The following is a 22,259-nucleotide window of genomic DNA, read 5'->3' as shown; positions in this document are numbered from 1 at the left end:
CTGGGTAACTTCATCATAGCTCTTAATACTCTCTTTCAGTCAGTAGGAGATATTATTGAAGAATTGTACACGTACCCGGCTACTTTCAAAACCCTTTGCTGCACTGATATTTTTCCCTCCATTTTTCTTTTTTCTTTTTTTTTTTGCTGGAAGTTCCGTCAATACCCGCCAGCCTTAATGAGACATCATGCAGCCGGGCCTCTTGGCTTTCGGCCACACCGTCCTGAATGCGCATGATATCGTCAGATCTCGGAAGCTAAACGGGGCAGGACCTGGTCAGTACTTGAATGTGAGACCTCCTGGAAATACCAGGTGCTGCAAGCTTTTACGTCTCCTGGGTAACTTTATCGTAGCTCTTAATACTCTCTCTCAGTCTGCAGGAGATATAATTGAAGAATTGTACACGTACCCGGCTACTTTCAACACACTTTCCTGCACTGATATTTTTCCATCCATTTTTCTATTTTTTTTTTTTTTTTTTTTTTGCTGGAAGTTCCGTCAATACCCGCCAACCTTTAAGAGACATCATGCAGCCAGGTCTTTCGGCTTGTGGCCACACCGTCCTGAATGCAACTGATCTCGTCAGATCTCGGAAGCTGAACGGGGCAGGGTCTGGTCAGTACTTGGATGGGAGACCTCCTAGAAATACCAGGTGCTGCAAGCTTTTTACGTCTCCTGGGTAACTTCATCGTAGCTCTTAATACTCTCTTTCTGTCTCCAGGAGATATAATTGAAGAATTGTACACGTACCCGGCTACTTTCAACACCCTTTGCTGCACTGGTATATTTACCTCTATTTTTCTTTTTTTTTTTTGCTGGCTGTTCCGTCAATACCCGCCAGCCTTTAAGAGACATCATGCAGCCAGGCATCTTGGCTTGCGGCCACACCATCCTGAACGCGCCCGATCTCGTCAGATCTCGGAAGCTAAACGGGGCAGGACCTGGTCAGTACATGAATGTGAGACCTCCTGGAAATACCTAGTGCTGCAAGCTTTTACGTCACTTGGGTAACTTTATCGTAGCTCTTAATACTCTCTCTCTGTCTGGAGGAGATATAATTGAAGTATTGTACACGTATCCAGCTACTGTCAACACCCTTTGCTGCACTGATATTTTTCCATCCATTTTTCTTTTTTCTTTTTTTCTTTTTATTTTTTGCTGGAAGTTCCGTCAATACCCGCCAACCTTTAAGAGACATCATGCAACAAGGCCTTTCGGCTTGTGGCCACACCGTCCTGAATGCGCCTGATCTCGTCAGATCTCGGAAGCTAAACGGGGCAGGGCCTGGTCAGTACTTGGATGGGAGACCTCCTAGAAATACCAGGTGCTGCAAGCTTTTTACGTCTCCTGGGTAACTTCATCGTAGCTCTTAATACTCTCTTTCTGTCTCCAGGAGATATAATTGAAGAATTGTACACGTACCCGGCTACTTTCAACACCCTTTGCTGCACTGGTATATTTCCCTCTATTTTTCTATTTTTTTTTTGCTGGCAGTTCCGTCAATACCCGCCAGCCTTTAAGAGACATCATGCAGCCAGGCATCTCGGCTTGCGGCCACACCATCCTGAACGCGCCCGATCTCGTCAGATCTCGCAAGCTAAACGGGGCAGGACCTGGTCAGTACATGAATGTGAGACCTCCTGGAAATACCTCGTGCTGCAAGCTTTTACGTCTCCTGGGTAACTTTATCGTAGCTCTTAATACTCTCTATCTGTCTGGAGTAGATATAATTGAAGTATTGTACACGTACCCAGCTACTGTCAACATCCTTTGCTGCACTGATATTTTTCCATCCATTTTTCTTTTTTTTTTTTTTTTTGCTGGAAGTTCCGTCAATACCCGCCAACCTTTAAGAGACATCATGCAGCCAGGCCTCTTGGCTTGTGGCCACACCGTCCTGAACGCGCCCGATCTCGTAAGATCTTGAAAGCTAAACGGGGCAGGACCTGGTCAGTACTTGGATGGGAGACCTCCTGGAAATACCTGGTGCTGCAAGCTTTTACGTCTCCTGGGTAACTTTATCGTAGCTCTTAATACTCTCTTTCTGTCTGGAGGAGATATAATTGAAGTATTGTACACGTACCCAGCTACTGTCAACACCCTTTGCTGCAATGATATTTTTCCATCAATTTTTTTATTTTTATTATTATTTATTTTTTCTGCTGGAAGTTCCGTCAATACCCGCCAACCTTTAAGAGACATCATGCAGCCAGGCGTCTTGGCTTGCGGCCACACCGTCCTAAACGCCCCCAATCTCGTCAGATCTCGGAAGCTAAACGGGGCAGGGCCTGGTCAGTACTTGGATTGTTGACCTCCTGGAAATACCTGGTGCTGCAAGCTTTTACGTCTCCTGGGTAACTTTATCGTAGCTCTTAATACTCTCTTTCTGTCTGGAGGAGATTTAATTGAAGAATTGTACACGTACCTGGCTACTTTCAACACCCTTTGCGGCACTGATTTTTTTCCCTCCGTTTTTCTTTTTTTCTTTTTTTTTTTTATTTGCTGGAAGTTCCGTCAATACCCGCCAGCCTTTAAGAGACATTATGCAGCCAGGCCTCTCGGCTTGCGGCCACACCGTCCTGAATGCGCCCGATCTTGTCAGATCTCGGAAGCTGAACGGGGCAGGGCCTGGTCAGTACTTGGACGGGTGACCTCCTGGAAATACCAGGTGCTGCAAGCTTTTATCGTCACTTGGGTAACTTCATCGTAGCTCTAAATACTCTCTTTCAGTCTGGAGGAGATATAATTGAAGAATTGTACATGTACCCGGCTACTTTCAACACCCTTTCCTGCACTGATATTTTTCCCTCCATTTTTCTATTTTTTTTTTTTTTTTTTTTTTGCTAGAAGTTCCGTCAATACCCGCCAGCCTTTAAGAGACATCATGCAGCCAGGCCTCTTGGTTTGCGGCCACACCGTCCTAAACGCCCCCAATCTCGTCAGATCTCGGAAGCTAAACGGGGCAGGGCCTGGTCAGTACTTGGATTGTTGACCTCCTGGAAATACCAGGTGCTGCAAGCTTTTTACGTCTCCTGGGTAACTTCATCGTAGCTCTTAATACTCTCTTTCAGTCTGGAGGAGATATAATTGAAGAATTGTACACGTACCCGGCTACTTTCAACACCCTTTCCTGCACTGATATTTTTCCCTCCATTTTTCTATTTTTTTTTTTTTTTTTTTTGCTGGAAATTCCGTCAATACCCGCCAGCCTTTAAGAGACATCATGCAGCCAGGCGTCTCGGCTTGTGGCCACACCGTCCTGAACGCGCCTGATCTCGTCAGATCTCAGAAACTAAACGGGGCAGGACCTGGTCAGTACTTGGATGGGAGACCTCCTGGAAGTACCAGGTGCTGCCAGCTTTTTACGTCTGCTTGGTAACTTTATCGTAGCTCTTAATACTCTCTTTCAGTCTGGAGGAGATATAATTGAAATATTGTACACGTACCTGGTTACTTTCAACACCCTTTGCTGCACTGATATTTTTCCCTCCATTTTTCTTTTTTCTTCATTATTTTGCTGGAAGTTCCGTCAATATCCTCCAGCCTTTAAGAGACATCATGCAGCCAGGCCCCTTGGCATGCGGACACATTGTCCTGAATGCGCCCGATCTCATCAGATCTCGGAAGCTAAACGGGGCAGGACCTGGTCAGTACTTGAATGTGAGACCTCCTAGAAAAACCTGGTGCTGCAAGCTTTTACGTCTCCTGGGTAACTTCTTCGTAGCTCTTTATACTCTCTTTCTGTCTGGAGGAGATATAATTGAAGTATTGTACACGTACCCGGCTACTTTTAACACCCTTTGCTGCACTGATATTTTTCCCTCCATTTTTCTTTTTTCATTTTTTTTTGCTGGAAGTTCTGTCAATACCCTCCAGCCATTTAGAGACATCATGCAGCCAGGCCTCTTGGCTTGCGGCCACACCGTCCTGAACGCGCCCGATCTCGTCAGACCTTGGAAACTAAATGGGCCAGGGCCTGGTTAGTACTTGGATGGGTGACCTCCTGGAAATACCAGGTGATGCAAGCTTTTTACGTATCCTGTGTAACTTCATCGTAGCTCTTAATACTCTCTTTCAGTCTGGAGGAGATATAATTGAAGAATTGTACACGTACCCGGCTACTTTCAACACCCTTTGCTGCACTGATATTTTTCCCTCCGTTTTTCTTTTTTTTTTTTTTTTGCTGGAAGTTCCATCAATACCCTCCAGCCTTTAAGAGACATCATACAGCCAGGCCTCTTGGCTTGCAACCACACCGTCCTGAACGCGCCCCATCTCGTCAGATCTCGGAAGCTAAACGGGGCAGGGCCTGGTCATTACTTGAATGTGGGACCTCCTGGAAATACCTGGTTCTGCAAGCTTTTTACGTCTCCTGGGTAACTTTATCGTAGCTCTTAATACTCTCTTTCTGTCTGGAGGAGATATAATTGAAGTATTGTACACGTACCTGGCTACTTTCAACATCCTTTGCTGCACTGATATTTTTCCCTCCGTTTTTCTTTTTTTTTTTTTTTTGCTGGAAGTTCCGTCAATACCCACCAACCATTAAGAGACATCATGCAGCCAGGCCTCTCGGCTTGTGTCCACACCGTCCTGAACGCGCTCGATCTCGTCAGATCGCGTAAGCTGAACGGGGCAGGTCCTTGTCAGTACTTGGATGGGTGACCTCCTGGAAATACCAGGTGCTGCAAGCTTTATACGTCTCTTGGGTAACTTCATCGTAGCTCGTAATACTCTCTTTCAGGCTAGAGGAGAAATAATTGAAGAATTGTACACATACCCGGCTACTTTCAACACCCTTTGCTGCACTGATATTTTTCCCTCCATTTTTCTTTTTGCCGGAAGTTCCGTCAATACCCTCCAGCCTTTAAGAGACATCATGCAGCCAGCTCTCTAGGCTTGCGGCCACACTGACCTGAACGTGCCCGATCTTGTCAGATCTCGGAAGCTAAACGGGGCAGGGCCTGGTCAGTACTTGGATGGGAGACCTCCTGGAAATACCTGGTGCTGCAAGCTTTTTAGTCTCCTGAGTAACTTCATTGTAGCTCTTAATACTCTCTTTCTGTCTGGAGGTGTTATAATTGAGGATTTGTACACGTACCCGGCTACTTTCAACACCATTTGCTGCACTGGTATTTTTCCCTCCATTTTTCTTTTTTTTGCTGGAAGTTCCGTCAATACCCGCCAGCCTTTAAGAGATATCATGCAGCCAGGCTTTTTGGCTTGCGGCCACACCGTCCTGAACGCGCCCGATCTTGTCAGATCTAGGAAGCAAAACGTGGCAGGACCTGGTCAGTATTTGGATTGGTGACCTCCTGGAAAAACTAGGTACTGCAAGCTTTTTACGTCTCCTGGGTAACTTCATCGTAGCTCTTAATACTCTTACTTAATACCAGCAGCCACTTAGCAGGTGTAGCAATAGAAGCTCAGCCTGGGGAGACTGGATTTAGCATTTCCTCTCCATTTTGATAACTATCCATAATCATTTCTGCAAAATACTTCTATGATACCTATGTATGTTTTTTACTTGTACTATATTATACTATCAAGTATCAGTGTACACATACAATGTGACCTGTTACATTAATACAGAGGCCACGGAAGGCCAGATCACTAATAGCCACTGTCCCCTGATATTACACTTTTTTACAATCACTTTGGCACTCATTTCAGAACCTTGATGTCATTTTTCAAAACTCTAGACACTAAACTCACACCCGATGATCAAAATGCACATTTTTCAAAACTCTAACACTTTTTTACAATTGCTTGGATACAATACACATCAACCTCAGATCATTTGTTCATTGAACTAAAATGACACAACTTAACATCAAAGTATTACCATTTCAAAATGCAATTCACACATTACATCTGAGATCACTGTCTATTCATTTCATTACAAAGATCTAACTATCAATTGATACAGCTGCTCAAAATGATAAGTGAATGTTGCATTACTCTTAATGCATAGTTTTATGGAAACTGACAAACAGTATTCCATGTTTCGATCATGAAAGTTTCAGGATAATGAGATCCATTGACATCAATAAACGAGGAGCATGAACCAGTTGGACTACATTATCTATGGATGTAATATTTCATCATCATTCATCATCATGTAGCACTTTTCCACACCATGTTTGCAGTGTGGAAGGAAAGTTAGAAATTTTTTCTCTAATACCTGTTTTTCTCTCTTGTATACTTAAGAAAGATAAGGTCAAGCTAGAAGGTCAGGCCAGAAGGTAGTTTGATTTCTGTTTGTTATTTACGATGAGAATCTTGGAGACAATGTCAAACAGTATGATTGAAGTGCCTGCTCCCTAATCCATGTGTTGATCTATGAACTCTGTCCTATAATGATATAAATTCTGCTTAGCTAACTTTTAAGATAACATAGTAATGACTTTCTGATTATAACCAGCTCTTTGATTTTTGTGTATAAAAGCTCTGACTGTTAAAATGAAGGCAGAGCGACTTTGGGATCTACTTGAGTCACTGTTCCTCTCCACGCTGCGTGTATTAAAGGCATTGCAACTAACGCTCCAACCTGGTTGAAGATGATTGTTCTTCCACATCAGATTTGACATTACTGTATGTATGCAGGCCCTTGTAATTGCTTTTCCAATACTGCCAACTGGTTATTGATGATTGATTTCACATTGTGGTACGAGTATCGAGTGAAATGAGTGCTATCCACCCCAGCAACACAGTGATAACATGGAGCCGGCAAGTCATCCAGGTCACAATAGAGGTCAAGCAGTGGGAGGAGGAAGACGTGGTGGTCAAAGGAATGGAAGGGGACATGCACCCCTTCTGAGAGGTGGTCGTGGGCCTCGTCATAGAGGAGGGCTTAGGCCTCACCAGAGAGGCAGCCATGGGCCTCATTTGAGAGGTGTTGGGGGAACGTGGTAGAGGACAAGGCCACGGACCAGACAGCGGCAGCAACAGCAAATAGTGTCCAGTGAAATCCGAGAAATAGTTGTAGAGCATGTTGTAAATCATGGCATGACCATGACTGAGGCAGCTACAATGATTCAATCAAACCTCAGAATCAACTCAGGATCAACTGTGGCCTCAATCATCAGAAATTTCCGTACTGAGAAGCGGCAAGTCTTCAGCATGCACTAAACATTAGGCTACTCTCAATTGTCAAATGACTGTATACTGCATACCAATGTGTAGCACAGAGTATAGTGTGCCTTTTGAAAGAAATGCAGACAGAGTGAAGCAGCTGATGACTGAGTATGTTCAGGTATGTTCAGTTTCAAGATGCCTCTTGTGAAAAATGGTTGTGAGAACCTGAACCTGAACACAGGGCTGATGGAAATTTAGAAGTAAAGTAATCAATCCTTTGTTTTGCTTTTTACACTAAGCCAGGTGAGGAACACTGCAGTTGACATTTTACTGTAGTTTTGTTCTTTTTTGTAGCTAATTATTTTTGCATGGATTCAAAGAAACCTATGGTGTGATTTGATTGTATTGCATCAATACATTTCAGATTTTGTTCAATGATTCCACTGTGTCTGTAGTATTCTCTCTACTAGTCCTTTTACAGTGATGTATTTATGTGTAGTACCATAATGAAACATGTATCACATATTTTGTACTACAATATTTAATGATTGTACGAACAACTACACAGTGAAACTATCGGTATCTTCTGTGTGGGTGATCTAAATAAATGTTACTATGGTAATTCATGATAAATGAATTATTTGAACCAACAAGTCTGCAAGTGCAAGGTTTCTTTAAAGATATGAATGCACAATGCAATGTTTTGAACATTGGACAGCCTGTGTTACAAGTGATGACCGTTTTGAGTTTTGTGTCTAGAGTTTTGAAAAATGACATCAAGGTTCTGAAATTAGTGACAAAGTGATTGTAAAAAACTGTATATTCATCCTATTTAATGTGCTCTTTTAAAATGTACTTTTCTTTTTTATGTTGCCATTTCTGTTCTACCAATGTTTCAGTTGTTAGCCAAAGATTGACAGAGTACATCTCATACACACAGGCCAGACAGCAAGGATTTCTTTTTGAAATTCAATTACAAATGCTGCATGAACTCATCAATACGATTAGAGCTCCTGAAAGCAATATAACTAACTCACTCTACAGCATCTCATTAGCAGTGAAAAGAAACCAAGAAAGTTGGGACAGTCGACTGTTTACCACTATGTAACATCACCTTTTCTTTTAATAACACTTATTAAGCACTTGGGCACTGAAGACACCACTTGGTTAAGTTTAGCAAGTGGGATTTCCCCCCATTCATCCATTATGCATTTCCTCAGCTGCGCAACTGCACAGGGCCTTCGTTGTCTTAATTTGCACTTCATAGTGCGCCACACATTCTCAATTCGGAGACAGGTCAGGACTGCAGGCAGGCCATGCTAGCACCCGCACTCTCTGCCTATGCAACCATGCGCTTGAAATCTGGGCAGAATGTGGTTTGGCGTTATCCTGCTGAAAAATGCAGGGATGTCCCTGGAAAAGACGATGTCTGGATGGCAGCATATGTTGCTCCAAAATGTGTACATCTCTTTCTGCAAAAATGGTGCCCTCACAGATGTGCGAGTTACATGACAGACAGACACTCATACACACTGTCACACCCACACAAACACATACACTTTCACACAGACACACACACACATACATACATACATACATACATACATACATACATACATACATACATATATAAGGAAAAGAAACAATACATTTAAAAATCACAAAAAGATGTAATAAAGTACAGAAAATCTAAATGTAATAAAATGTGATCTTTAATACACACAAATATGTATGGCTGGTCGGATGCGTCTTGGACTCGGGTTCCTCTTCATTACGTATAATGCTTTTGCCTTTTGCTATAGCTTTCCGTGGAGGGGATCGTGGGTGAGTTTGTACCATTCTTGGGAGGCTCTGCCTTGTTGGGGCGGAGCTGTGATCCAGGTGAACAGCAGATCGGACATAGGTGGGCATGTGGGCGGAGGAGGAAGGCCGGTCAAGCAAATAAGCTTGCTAAGGTATGCAGCAGCAGCAAGCAGCCCCACCATCCAGTCAGCCAGCCAGTCTGGCGGGCAGTGACTGAGTGGTTGACAGACGGCAAGCAACGGAATGTACGTGCTCTGTGATGTCATAGGAGTCACCTGAGAGAGATGTTTGTGATGTCATCGCTGAGCTGGCTGGCTCTGTGTGTCTTGCTGGCTGTGTGTGTGTGTGTGAGAGAGAGAGAGACTTTTTGACTTTTATCAGACTTCATTGCCTGTTTGCAACACGCAATAATTCATACAAAAGAAAATAAATAAATAAATAAAAAATAGTGTTCCCCTTTGTTTGTCTCCCCCCAACAAGCATTAACTCCGCCACTGATCTGTACACTTTTAAAGAAAGTAACCCAATACACACAACAAAACAACCATCAAATACTAAACCCTATAAATGAATTACATAATAAAAACCAACTCCCCGTCATACAATTCACAAAGGGCATCATTAATACACCAGACCTGTTCAAAACTCTCCAAATCATTCATCAGCCTGTAATAGTTAAACTCTAGTCTGACTCTGCACTTGACCAGCATGGCAAACACTCTCACTGCATCCTCACTGCCCTCCCCACACACTCTGTTCTTCCTAGTCTTATAGACGGCCATTTTAGCCTGGCCCAGCAAGAAGTTTACCAGCTGGTCCACATGTTTGGTCCTTCTGGTGTATCGCGCCCCTAAAATAAAAACCTTTGTGTTAAAAATCAGGTTAAGATCAGTAAAAAGACGAGTTAAAAGACTAAAAATGGGTGACAACCGAGAGCAAGTGCTGAAACAGTGAAACACGGTCTCTCTCTGAGCACAGAATGGGCAGGCGTCGGACACAGCAGGGTTAAGAACAGTAATAAAAGAATTGACAGCAATAATGGTGTGTAACACCCTCCACTGCAGATTGCCAGCTCTCTTATTGAGGGGGGCTTGTACAGGCTTCTCCAGGCGGGCGCAGTGTCTTCCCCCAGCCCCAGCCTGTAAAGTAATTTTAGGAATCACAAAGAAACAGTTGAAAGTGCTAAATAAGTATTTTGATGCACCATATTAATTTAGGAAATTTACATGTTGTTTTTCATCAGCTTCTGTATCTGATGGCTCCACATCACTGGCTGGATTGACAGCAACGACACTCTAAAAAAAGAAGTGTTAAGTTTGAGCATTCAGGACTTGTTTTGAAGATCCTGAATATCACTGGTCCACAATTTATCTGTGAAACTATGGGTTAATCTCCATATACAAAATACTTTTCACACACACTTTAAATTTACAACTAAATTTACATGTTGATGTCTTTCGTCAGCTTCTGTATTTGATGGCTCAATATAACTGGTTGCATTAACAGCAACGGCACACTACAAGAAAATAACATTATATTTAAACATTCAGGACTGGTTTAGCATCACCTCGAATATCCCTAGCCCTTGAGGTCGATTGTTATTGTGGTCTTCAAGACCAGTGCTTCTCAACCTTAGTCCTGGAGGAGGCCCACTGTCTGCTGATTTTCATTACAACAACATTGTAGGTTATATCAGTGACTGTGGTCCTAAAGTACCCCTATGCCTGCTGTTTTTTTTCCAGTTGAGCTCTTAATTACCTAATTGGCTTAACTGAAGCCATTTAACCCTTTTCCCAGGTCTTTGGTTGTTGATGAGTTACAAAGAGCTGGATTGTGGCCCGCCATGACTGGAAGTGAAGAACACTCACTCTAGGCCTTTAACTTAATGTTCATATGTAGGGGCCTATCCATCTGATTTGTTTTTGCACATTTATTAACAGAAAAATTGATGGTACGTGAAATCATCTGAGCTGAAAAATATAATGTTCCACCAATAATAAAATAAATGTATTAATTAAAATTATAGAGATAATAGAATGTTCACAGATTATTAGTTCAGAAAACAAAATATTTTTTTATATCTTAAATAGAATTAACACTCAAATCAGTTGTAGGGTAAACAAGGTCTATTTTTTGGATTGATTTTATAATTATACATGTATGGCTGCATGAAGCTTACCTGAGAATCTGATATTTTAGTAACTTTGTTGCTTCTTGTTGGGTAGTCCACGTTTGCCGCCGTTCTTTTTCTGTAAATGTAAATCAAAAGGCAATAATTACATACTGTAATTAAAATACAAAAAGTATAAACATTGTATTATTATTTTTGTATCCTGTTTCTCCATCTCGATGCTGTTCTTTTTGGAATTGCATATCTAGGTTTACTTAAATACTGTTTATAAGATTGTAAACTCATCATCCAAATTTCTTCATTTGCCAAACTTTATGTAGTGCGCTTGCAGTTTCAGAAGAAGAAAAAAAACTGTAACAGATGGGATATGTAGTACTTTATACTCGAGTGGTACTCTTATAAATTTCAATTAAAGAAGTGAATTTATAGTATCACCTTATCACGAATCCTGGAATCTTGTAGAACTCAATTTCTGTAATAATTGGACGCAGACACCAATTCCAAAGATATAAATTGTCAAATTTATTCAAAACAAAGACTAAATGTAGCACTACACTAATTATACAAAAGGGAAAAACTAATTAAAATTCAACTCTAGATCAACAAATCAAAGACAAATCACTTCCGTGACCAAATCAAAGACCATGGGATCGCATATGATAACACAAATCGTTAAACAAAAGAGGTTATAAACACATTGACTACAATACCAGTTAGTAAGATGAAGGTGAGTCTCTTGTTAGTATTATTAGTCAGACATTAAATAACTACGCAGGTTAGTATTTATGTCAGGTAACTTCTCGTTATATATATATCAGTCTCATTAACGTTTAGGTGGAGAGAAAGATCCTATCATTACTTGTTACCACAATTTCCCTTAACTGATTATTATTCAATGATTAAGGATAGGCAGGGCCACCTATAATCTGGTGTCTATTAACTTGTGTCAATTTCAGACTAAACAGTTAAACAGGAATGAGAAGATATTTCTCGGCGTTGACAGATTTTATTTCTAAAATTATCAACAAAACAGTTTAATGCAACACACATTTATATTTAAGAAAACTAAATGATATTACACATTCTAGAGTTATGAATCACAGATTAACATTTCTAATTGATTTCTCAAATGTCATGAATCATGAACTCCAAACTGTTAAACTTATGTGAACTTCGTCGCAGAGAGGCCTCTCTGGCTTCGGGCTCAGATAACAGCACACGGCACGAGGTCCGTGTGGTTTGGAACAAAGGCAGTCCGGTTCGGCTTTGTCCAAGAACTTCCACTCAGTCGATGCACCTGGAAGTTGGGGTTTCGCGAAAGTAGAGTCGTTTCCAAACAGATTTTCCACTGGTTTGAAGGCTCCAAGGTTGTGCACAAAATCTTCTTTGTAAGCAGGGTTCCACCGTAGTTACTTGAAGACAAAGTCTTTGAGGAAAGCAAGGCCCTGTTTGTTCCAAGGGTCAAGTTTCTTAAAACTCAAATAGCTATTTAAATGACTGACACTTTCGTATTCAGTCGACTTAGTCATTTGTCCAGCTGTAAAACTCCACTGATCAGGTGGGCACAGGCGGGCAGCGCAGTCTGTAAAGTTCTTTATTTAATAAAGTCCTTTAAAAGAATTCTTCGTACGGCTCAATCTCCTTCTCCCAGTTTAACTCTTCTGTTGCCGGCAAAGACTTGGTTGGTTTCTGGTTCCGGTTCGGGCAACAGAGCTACAGGTTGAGCTGTGGCAGCGAGTTACTGGTTCAGGTGAGAGAGAGAGAGAAAGAAAGGCCGTGTTTGTCCTTTATAGTCTGTCAGATCAATAGGTGATTGGTTCCTTAGTTCTTGAGATTGGATTTCGGTTTCAGCCCCCAGTGTCCTATTGGAGGGGGGCTTGATTTATGACTGATGTCAATCCATGCCATCTTTTGGAAATGCCGGTTGGCCTGGGTTCGTAGCTCTATGTCGGGATTTCGGCTCTCATCCACTTCAAAGAGTTTTTATCACCTACAGGCCCCTTTCTCCAGACATCTCATAGCAGAATAACAAACTATTTGGCCTCTTCTCGGTGCCATCCTCCCCAAAACTGTCACTTTGATGCAAACCAGTTCCAAGCTGATGAGCTAAGGAAATCTGATAACTTTGGGGGGGAGAGGTCTTCTTTAGATCCGTGCTTCAGCTCAGAGCCCAAATACTCTTATCCAAATACACCCAACATAACGCTACATACCCCCTTTCTTGAATGGGACTGAGGTCGACTAGGACGTTATCCCCTTCAAGACAAAATAAGACGTTAAGCATTTATCTCAAAGTTATGTAACAGAATTCAACAGTGGACTTCACCATTCATGACCCCGAGAAATCAAAGAAAACAAACTAATAGTTCATTATTTAAGCAGAATGTATTCCAATCAAATTGACAATCCTATACTAGCACATATACAGGTTACATATTATAACACAAGTACATTAAAACAAAAAAACAATTGGTATTACTCAGTATTGAGTATGGTTACTGACGGTAACCAATAGGTGGAAGTTGATTAACAGAGGGAGGTGACTGGGAATTCAGGTGTTATTCAGGCACCTGACCTTCACTATGTCTATAATAGTTGGTAGGGACCTGGGTTCGAATGGTTGGCTTACATGGTAAGCCGGTGCCCCCTTTAGGGACATGCACAAAAAATGGTCTCATTGGGAAGTTGTACCTTGGTGGCTGTATCATATCTGTCATTCAATTCCACCGGCTTTGGTGATTCAACTTGAGCCCACAACCTGTTCAATAGATCCTGACCAATGATCAACTTCTCTGTTTCAAATTTGGAAATATAAACTGGATGAACCAACTTAATCTTCCCAAAGGTGAACTCTAACAATGCCATTTGAGTGAGCTGTGCCTTAGTCTCTGTGTAACTTGTAATGTTCACACTACAAGCTTCCACTTTCAGTCGTTGGTCTGAGGTTTCCATAATTTGTTTCAGGTTGCCCATTGTGGTGGCAGACATTAAACAAATTTCAGCCCCAGTGTCCAACAAGGCTCCTCACTCCCACACATTCTCAATGGTCACTTCTATGTAAACTTGCTTGGCTCTGCCTCTCTGTGTCAGATCACCCAGTAACATCACCAAAGTTTCAGCTTGCCTGCAGGCAACTTCCCCCACTGGGAGGTCCCAGTGGGCTGATGTGTCAGAGAAACCCCCCTGCTGTTCCTCACATCCAATCAAAAACACAGAGGCGGGGACAGGGGGTGGTTCCAGAGCTAGTCATTCCTTAGGTGGCGAGTCCGGCCCTTTACCCTGGCTACTAACTTCCAGTTTGGGAAGAGGGGGCAAAGGGAGCAGAGCTAAGCGTAGCAGTAGCTCAGAAACTGCAACATTGCTCAGAGACTGAGTTAACCCACCTAGGCTAGGAGCAGATTTCTTTTTTTTATTGTAAGCCTGGGTGTCTTGGATTCCATCCTTGGGAGGTTCTTTCCTTCTTTGAATCTCTGTCCCCTCTAACTCCAGTGGAGAAATAGGGCTCTCAGAGCGCCTTGCCAGTACTTGGGTGCTTGAATCTTTACGATCAGAAGTGCTATTGTACTTGCTTTCCCAAGCTTTCTGTGCCATTTTTTCGAATTTCAGCTATGTTCATATACGTTGCGTCTGCATGTAATATGATCATTTCCTTAATCGTTGGGAACAAATTAGCAACAAACAACCCTTTAAAGCTCACCTCTTCCTCGGCCCCGGGTCGATCTTGACCCGCAAAATAGGTTTTCCTAAGCTTTTCATAGTAATCACGGGGGGACTCATGCTTACCTGTTTGATCTGGTGTGCGGCAGTCACTGCTGCCACTGGATCAATGAACCTGGAATAGTCCCTAACTAATGCTCTGCACAAGCGTTGAAACCTATCGCAGACCATGGACCCTTGCCTCTCCATCCAAGAATGGACTTGGCGAGAGGTAGTTTTGCGGATTAGGAGAACCTTTTCCTTCTCCGTAGCCTCAGGATAGAAACTCAAAGCATACTTAATGTCCTTAATATACGCTTCCACATTTCCTTCCTTGTCTGCTGGGTTAAAGGTTTCACAATCTTTAGCCAGTTCTCTCAACTGGCGCATGTTAACCTTTCGGTCTGGACTCTCGGGAGAGGAAGTTCGTCTGTGCGACGAGCTTCTTACCCTGGGTGGAGAAAGACTACAGGGAGGGGTACGATCAGGACGAGGCAACCCGGGGCCTAAATGTGGAGACGGTGTGCGACTCCGTGCATTGGCCGGTTCCGGCTGTTCCTTTATGCTGTCAGGTGTCAGCTTTGCAGCCCACCAAGAGGCAGCTTTCAGGGCCCCTATTTGTTGCTTGAGACGCTCATTTTCAACTTCAGTTGATTTGAGTTCTCCCCTAAGCACCTGATTTACTCTCCTCATTTCTTCACTGTCCCTTTTTAAATGTATGACCTCGCCTTCGAGTATCTCCATTTTTACAGTGCCCAAATCTTTCTCCCTGACTGTTTTGCAAAGACGCATTTCCAAAACATCCCGGTCCTTCAAAACTATCCTTTCATTTTCAACCGCTTTACATCTGTCATTTTGCAGACCTTTTACTTGGATCAGAGTTGTTTCCAATTCAACTTGACATTGTCTTAAATCATTTCCTAATTGCTCTCTCTGTTCAATTAAGTCCTCTTTTTCAGCATTCAACACAATGACTTGTTTTCCACAAGTATCTAGCTTTCCTTCAAATTCTAAAACCATTCCATGCCGTTTGGCTCTTTCTTCTTTCGCTTTAGCATACTTTTCTCCTAGCTTTTTCAGTTTTTCAAACTTGCTTATGATCCAGTTCACTACCCTTGAGCTCGCAAGTGCTAAGCTAGCCATAACTTTCATCACCTCTATCGACTCTTTTTCGAGTTGCGTCGTAGTGTCGTTTACCAACTGAGTTCGACGCGACTCTACTTCAAAGTCCAAACTGCCTAGGCGTCCAAGGAATTCAGGAATCTCTGTTCCTGGTACCTTAACAATCAATGCTTCACATGGGGACATTTGGGTAATCATTGTTTTGGCTATTCAGTAACAACCCAACAGAACAGTACTCGATTAATCACCTAATGACTCTAATGCCAACGCTTAGGATATCAACAATTTATCACAAGTAACTAAAACAGACTTAATCTTTTGTGACTTTGGATTTATGACTGATGTCAATCCATGCCATCTTTTGGAAATGCCGGTTGGCCTGGGTTCGTAGCTCTATGTCGGGATTTCGGCTCTCATCCACTTCAAAGAGTTTTTATCACCCACAGGCCCCTTTCTCCAGACATCTCATAGAAGAATAACAAACTATTTGGCCTCTTCTCGGTGCCATCCTCCCCAAAACTGTCACTTTGATGCAAACCAGTTCCAAGCTGATGAGCTAAGGAAATCTGATAACTTTGGGGGGGAGAGGTCTTCTTTAGATCCGTGCTTCAGCTCAGAGCCCAAATACTCTTATCCAAATACACCCAACATAACGTTACACACCACATCCCAAAGATGCTCTATTGGGTTGAGATCTGGTGACTGTGGGGGCCAGTTTAGTACAGTGAACTCATTGTCATGTTCAAGAAACCAATTTGAAATGATTCGACCTTTGTGACATGGTGCATTATCCTGCTGGAAGTAGCCATCAGAGGATGGGTACATGGTGGTCATAAAGGGATGGACATGGTCAGAAACAACGGGCCGTGGCATTTAAACGATGCCCAATTGGCACTAAGGGGCCTAAAGTGTGCCAAGAAAACATCCCCCACACCATTACACCACCACCACCAGCCTGCACAGTGGTAACAAGGCATGATGGATCCATGTTCTCATTCTGTTTACGCCAAATTCTGACTCTGAAATCGAGACTCATCAGACCAGGCAACATTTTTCCAGTCTTCAACTGTCCAATTTTGGTGAGCTTGTGCAAATTGTAGCCTCTTTTTCCTATTTGTAGTGGAGATGAGTGGTACCCAGTGGGGTCTTCTGCTGTTGTAGCCCATCCGCCTCAAGGTTGTACGTGTTGTGGCATCACAAATGCTTTGCTGCATACCTCGGTTGTAGCGAGTGGTTATTTCAGTCAAAGTTGCTCTTCTATCAGCTTGAATCGAGTCGGCCCATTCTCCTCTGAGCTCTAGCATCAACAAGGCATTTTCGCCCACAGGACTGCCGCATACTGGATGTTTTTCCCTTTTCACACCATTCTTTGTAAACCCTAGAAATGGTTGTGCGTGAAAATCCCAGTAACTGAGCAGATTGTGAAATACTCAGACCGGCCCGTCTGGCACCAACAACCATGCCACGCTCAAAATTGCTTAAATCACCTTTCATTCCCATTCAGACATTCAGTTTGGAGTTCAGGAGATTGTCTTGACCAGGACCACACCCCTAAATGCATTGAAGCAACTGCCATGTGATTGGTTGGTTAGATAATTGCATTAATGAGAAATTGAACAGGTGTTCCTAATAATCCGTTAGGTGAGTGTATATGTATGTATGTATGTATGCATGTCCAATTGCTTTGACAATTCAAATGCACTGAATTGAGAGAGAGAGAGAGAGAGAGAGAGAGAGAGAGAGAGAGAGTTGTAGTCCAGACCACTGCAAAATTCCTGCTGAAGTGATCTGGATCACCACCCAATGGCCCAAGGACCACTGCAAACTTGGATTTCAATGTATTTGTGTAATCTGTGTTGCAATAGCACCTACCATGTTCCTTTGTGGTGATCTGGTTAATTCTGATCTGGGAAAACCACAATCCTGCAGGTTTAATAAGTCTCTCTACACATCAGTCCCTGAGTACCTTCAACCAATGGTCATTTTGACCAATTAAGCCCAAGATTTGAGTCAATTAAGTTGTCAAGGACTACCCAGTGAAGACGTGAACTCACGACTAGGTCACACTGTGAGCTCACCAGAGCAGACATTACACTGAGCTCACTGTGAGCTCACTTAGCGCTTTTCCAGCGACATGGTGCCGGTGCTGGAGCCGGAGCCGCTGCCCTTACTCGGTGGCTAACCCACCTCTATGTTACAAATGTTCCCTAAACACTTATTTTGCAAGATCAATAAAAATCCTTTAGGAAATTTAAACTTTTACTGACACACATAGTTAATAGCAATGTATTATAACTTTACCAAAAATAATAATCTGTATATCTTTAATTGTTTAGACGTTATTAAGATATAATGCATCTTTCACATAGGGAACATTTGTAACATGTTAGGAAAAACAAACAAATGATTTGAAAATATTCATAATTACAGCATACAATTTGTCAGGCTTCATAAGAATGGTATTTATAACATACTCTGTAAAAATCAAGCAAATAGCATTTGTGGTTCACGAGAAAAAAAAAAAAAAAAAAAAAAAAAAAAAAAAAAATATATATATATATATATATATATATATATATATATATATATAATCAAAGCTATCAGACTATAGCAGCCGGTGTATGAAGACACATACGATTATACAGCATTATTTGGCAGCTTCGCAAGACCTAATTTTAAATGTTGGTGGTAAGTTAGATAATTAGTGGGGACCCGCTATCTGCAGTTCTTCCCCTCCATAATTGCTAAAATAAAGTTTTACTGACATTTTATTGACCCTACCACTGCATAGGGCACATCTGTAACATGAACGCTACTGAATGGCACATACATTGAAAACTACGGAGAACTGAGACAAATCCACTTTACACTTCATAAATAATCTTAAAACGTTTCCAACCAAGGCAACACCCACTTGAAATACGTTCATTCTCATTTTTGGTAAACAAAAAGAGAGATTGTTACATATGTTCCCTATGATGCATCTACAGAGAGAGAGAGACAGACAGACACTAACTCTCTCTCTCTCTCTCTCTCTCTCTCTCTCTCTCTCTCTCTCTCTCTCTCTCTCTCTCAGCTGGGAGTGTGTGGGAGGGGTCTGCAGTGAGCGGGAGTGCTGCTGAGAGCTCTGTCCTTTGGCTGCGTTTTTTTGTTGCTTTACTTTTTTCAGTTTGTTTATTTTGTCTTCTGTTTTCAGTGCTTTTCTTATTGTGGGGGAACAGGGGAGGGGAGGGGGGAGTACCGGTAGTTCTTCCCGGGTCGGGGGGTCGGACCCCCTGAATGCGTCTTTTGAAAAACTGACCCGACGCCATGGAGTCAAGATCGCTCCGGTGCAGTTCTGCCCCCTAGAGCAGTGTGTGTTAGCGGTTGGGGAGGTAGCAGGGTGTGAAAATATCAAGTCTGCTGCCATTGTTATCTTCTTAAAAACCACTGATCTGCTCAATCAGCTAGTGGCTAATGGCACAGTGTTAGACGACACTTTCACCCCGGTGTTGCCGCTCGCTGCTCCTGCCCGGAAGGTAACGCTGTCTAACGTCCCTCCGTTCATCCGCACCGGCTCGGGCAGCTGATGTCCGGCATTAAGAGGGTCCCGCTGGGCTGCAAAGCCCCGCAACTGAAACACGTCGTGTCCTTCCGAAGGCAGCTGTATATGATCCTCAATAACATCAATGAGGATCTTAATGTCATTTTTAAATTTAAGATCGACAATACCGACTACGTCGTGTTCGCTACTTCGGAGTCCATGAAGTGTTTCAGGTGTGGGAGCGAGGGGCATGTCGTGAGGAACTGTCCCGAGCAGGACAGGGAGCGGGAGGAGGAGCGGGGCGACGCGGGGAGGAATAGAGACACCGGCCCGCAGCCACAGATGCAGCGGGCAGACAGAGATCGAGCCCCGGCGGAGGAGACAGTCGCCAGTCGGACCGATGGTACCACTGATGCCGTGACGGGGGAAGAGCTGCCCGGAGGCGATGACGCACAGCTGGGGGACGGGGTCGAGGCAGCGGGGGATAGTGACGACCGAGACGCCGGGGGGAGATGGTGTTGAGGCGGTGCACGGGGCGCTGGTTAGTGACGAGGAACAACCTCAGCAGCCAGCAGACGGGCGGACAGACACACAGGGTGTAGCCGAGGAGGAGGCAGGGCCAGGCTCGGCGGTACAAGCCGAGGCGCCGGGTGGAAAAAACGCACTAAGAAGGTGCTGGGAGGGAGCACGGACGGTGTTGGTAAATAGTGGCAGTAAAAGAAGTGGTGGCACAGTAGTGAAGCTGGGGTAGCGAGCGGCTTGGTGGGGAAAGGTCCGGCTACACGCTGGAGCATCGCGGCAGCCACCGGGGACGCCTCGGGCTCAGAGTGACAGTGAGGGCGGCTTCACGGATTCCTCTCTCGCCTCCTCGTCCTCGGTGAGTCAGAGCTGCAGTGAAGGATATCAGGAGGTTTTTAGAGAAAACGAAGGGAAAGAGGTCTGTTGTAGTGGAGCAGTTTTTCCCAGATCGTGCACGCCTGCTGGCCTCTATTAAGTTTTTACAGAAACCCTGACCTATCAATTTGTACAACACTCACTGAAAACCATGGTTGGGGTCAATTCCTGTTTTTCAATTCCAATTCCTCCTACAAATCAATTCAAAATTGCAATTACTTTTTGCATTCACAGAATATTCTTTATTGGAATTGAATTGAAAAGGGAATTAAAAATTGAATTGGAATTGACCCCAACCCTGTTGAAAACAAAACAAAAAATACAGATCTGGTTCTTCAAATCTTCACTCTGGTTTCATTCTGTGTCGTAGTTCATTTATCTTGCTGTTAATTGCACCACCAATTACACTCTTTGGGGTACTGGGCAATTTTTTCAAGGTAGCCCCTAAAAAACATGTATCACATAGATTTAATGACTTGCACATAGATATATAAAAATCTTTTAATAAACATACCACATATCTTTGAGAAGGGTTCATTAGTTACATATTGCCACAGTAAATCAACATTTTTGTGTGTGGGTGTATTTAAATGTTTTGGTGTATGCTCTTAAACTTGTCTTACACTAGTTCATAGTAAAATCTGTACTTGGCGAAGCAGCTATGCAAAGGCAGTCTTTTCTCCATTAATACCTTGCTTAAGCATTACATTGATGTGGCACAACTGGACTGAAATGTGAAGTATTTGCTCAAAAGTCAAATTTAAATGAGACATGAAAGTTTATATTGTCAAGGATCCCATGGCACTATTCATTATTATTATGTATTAATATGTCTGAAGCATTAATCCAAGGTGATTTACAAGGTGTTGTTGAAAGAGTGACGTGGCTGAATTCTAAGTCAGGCTTCCCTCAATCAGGTCTAACAAATTTGTTATGACTCCACCTTTACTGCTGTGTAGTAATCTGCTGGTACAAAATGGCTGCACCCCAGAGGGTGGTGGGTGAAGTGAGTCTGTAGAGCACTTTGGGATCTTTCCAGCTGCTACATGTAAGGTATTATTATTTATTAATAAATTAACTTTAGTCTCTGAAACTAAAACAAAGGCCAAAGGAACATTTCAAATGCTAACCCTTTGTGTTCTATACAGTTAAAAAGGAGAGTTAGAAATTTTGTACAACAGCATTTACATACCATATATGGCTTCCACCTTTAAGCGATCCAGAGGTGTCTTTTTCTCCGAAGTTGGATCTCTCTTGCTGCCACCACCACGAAGATTGCTCTTTAATAATGTTGGAAGTGAATCTGTGACACCCATAATTCAATTACATTCTTATTATCAACTATAACTATGAATATAACTGATAATGTAGCATCATTAGATTGTTTACAACCAATATTTGTTTTCAATATATATATTTTTACCTTGTCTTTGTAATATTGTAGACCAAGAGTGTTATACCTGTTTTGGTGATTCTTTGTCAGATTCAGAACAATTTGCTGTGGGGCTGTCAGAACCACTTGATGGTGACACACTTTTGTCTTCATTGCTGATAAATGTGGCTTTTGTTACAATTTTTTTCAGATTGTCCAAAAGGTCTGGAATCTCTGGAGAAAAAAACCTTAGTATTAAATGATAATCATTTCTAGTAATATATTTAATACAAAGTGAAAACAAAACCATCAATGCCTGCAATTATACTTGAGAGACTTGCTCTATGTTATTGGGAAACTGACCTTTTTGTGGGTCATTAACATTAGCTACGAAAAAAATAAAAAAGATAAAATACAACAATTACCAGATCTAATGTAATGCATATAGTCATTAATGTAGGATTATGAAGTTATGTTGAAAAACTTTATTTAATAATCAGTATTATTAAACTATTAGACAGTGCACATTAAGAGTCTGTATTGTGGTTCTAGATTACTTCAGTATGATCAACTATAATACATTACTCTGGAATCTAAATTACTGAAGAATAACATTTATCAAGGTAAGGAATTATTTGCTA

At 42.4% G+C, this 22,259-nt stretch overlaps 2 non-coding genes and 15 pseudogenes across 2 annotated transcripts; all 17 read left to right on the top strand.

The window, feature by feature from the left end:
* The first annotated feature begins 205 nt into the window (after window positions 1–205).
* Window positions 206–324, top strand: LOC136739019 (uncharacterized; annotated as a pseudogene).
* A 221-nt stretch (window positions 325–545) lies between these two features.
* On the top strand, window positions 546–664 carry LOC136738944 (uncharacterized; annotated as a pseudogene).
* Window positions 665–874: 210 nt separating this feature from the next.
* LOC136738947 (uncharacterized) lies at window positions 875–993 on the top strand (annotated as a pseudogene).
* A 224-nt stretch (window positions 994–1,217) lies between these two features.
* On the top strand, window positions 1,218–1,336 carry LOC136739060 (5S ribosomal RNA). The gene has a single exon (XR_010812785.1). It is a non-coding gene; the product is annotated as a 5S ribosomal RNA (ribosomal RNA).
* A 210-nt stretch (window positions 1,337–1,546) lies between these two features.
* Window positions 1,547–1,665, top strand: LOC136738989 (uncharacterized; annotated as a pseudogene).
* Window positions 1,666–1,879: 214 nt separating this feature from the next.
* LOC136738909 (uncharacterized) lies at window positions 1,880–1,998 on the top strand (annotated as a pseudogene).
* Window positions 1,999–2,221: 223 nt separating this feature from the next.
* On the top strand, window positions 2,222–2,340 carry LOC136738954 (uncharacterized; annotated as a pseudogene).
* A 221-nt stretch (window positions 2,341–2,561) lies between these two features.
* Window positions 2,562–2,680, top strand: LOC136738895 (uncharacterized; annotated as a pseudogene).
* A 222-nt stretch (window positions 2,681–2,902) lies between these two features.
* Window positions 2,903–3,021, top strand: LOC136738968 (uncharacterized; annotated as a pseudogene).
* A 220-nt stretch (window positions 3,022–3,241) lies between these two features.
* Window positions 3,242–3,360, top strand: LOC136738920 (uncharacterized; annotated as a pseudogene).
* A 216-nt stretch (window positions 3,361–3,576) lies between these two features.
* LOC136738990 (uncharacterized) lies at window positions 3,577–3,695 on the top strand (annotated as a pseudogene).
* Window positions 3,696–3,909: 214 nt separating this feature from the next.
* LOC136738931 (uncharacterized) lies at window positions 3,910–4,028 on the top strand (annotated as a pseudogene).
* Window positions 4,029–4,242: 214 nt separating this feature from the next.
* LOC136739017 (uncharacterized) lies at window positions 4,243–4,361 on the top strand (annotated as a pseudogene).
* Window positions 4,362–4,575: 214 nt separating this feature from the next.
* LOC136739016 (uncharacterized) lies at window positions 4,576–4,694 on the top strand (annotated as a pseudogene).
* Window positions 4,695–4,897: 203 nt separating this feature from the next.
* On the top strand, window positions 4,898–5,016 carry LOC136738894 (uncharacterized; annotated as a pseudogene).
* A 205-nt stretch (window positions 5,017–5,221) lies between these two features.
* On the top strand, window positions 5,222–5,340 carry LOC136739014 (uncharacterized; annotated as a pseudogene).
* A 3,489-nt stretch (window positions 5,341–8,829) lies between these two features.
* Window positions 8,830–8,944, top strand: LOC136739046 (U5 spliceosomal RNA). Its single transcript, XR_010812772.1, has one exon. It is a non-coding gene; the product is annotated as a U5 spliceosomal RNA (small nuclear RNA).
* The last annotated feature ends 13,315 nt before the right edge of the window (window positions 8,945–22,259 follow it).

This window comes from Amia ocellicauda, unplaced genomic scaffold (genome assembly GCF_036373705.1).
Source record: "Amia ocellicauda isolate fAmiCal2 unplaced genomic scaffold, fAmiCal2.hap1 HAP1_SCAFFOLD_59, whole genome shotgun sequence".
Taxonomy (NCBI): domain Eukaryota; kingdom Metazoa; phylum Chordata; class Actinopteri; order Amiiformes; family Amiidae; genus Amia; species Amia ocellicauda.
The sequence above is the reverse complement of the archived record's forward strand: the minus strand, read 5'-3'. Positions and strand labels throughout refer to the sequence as shown.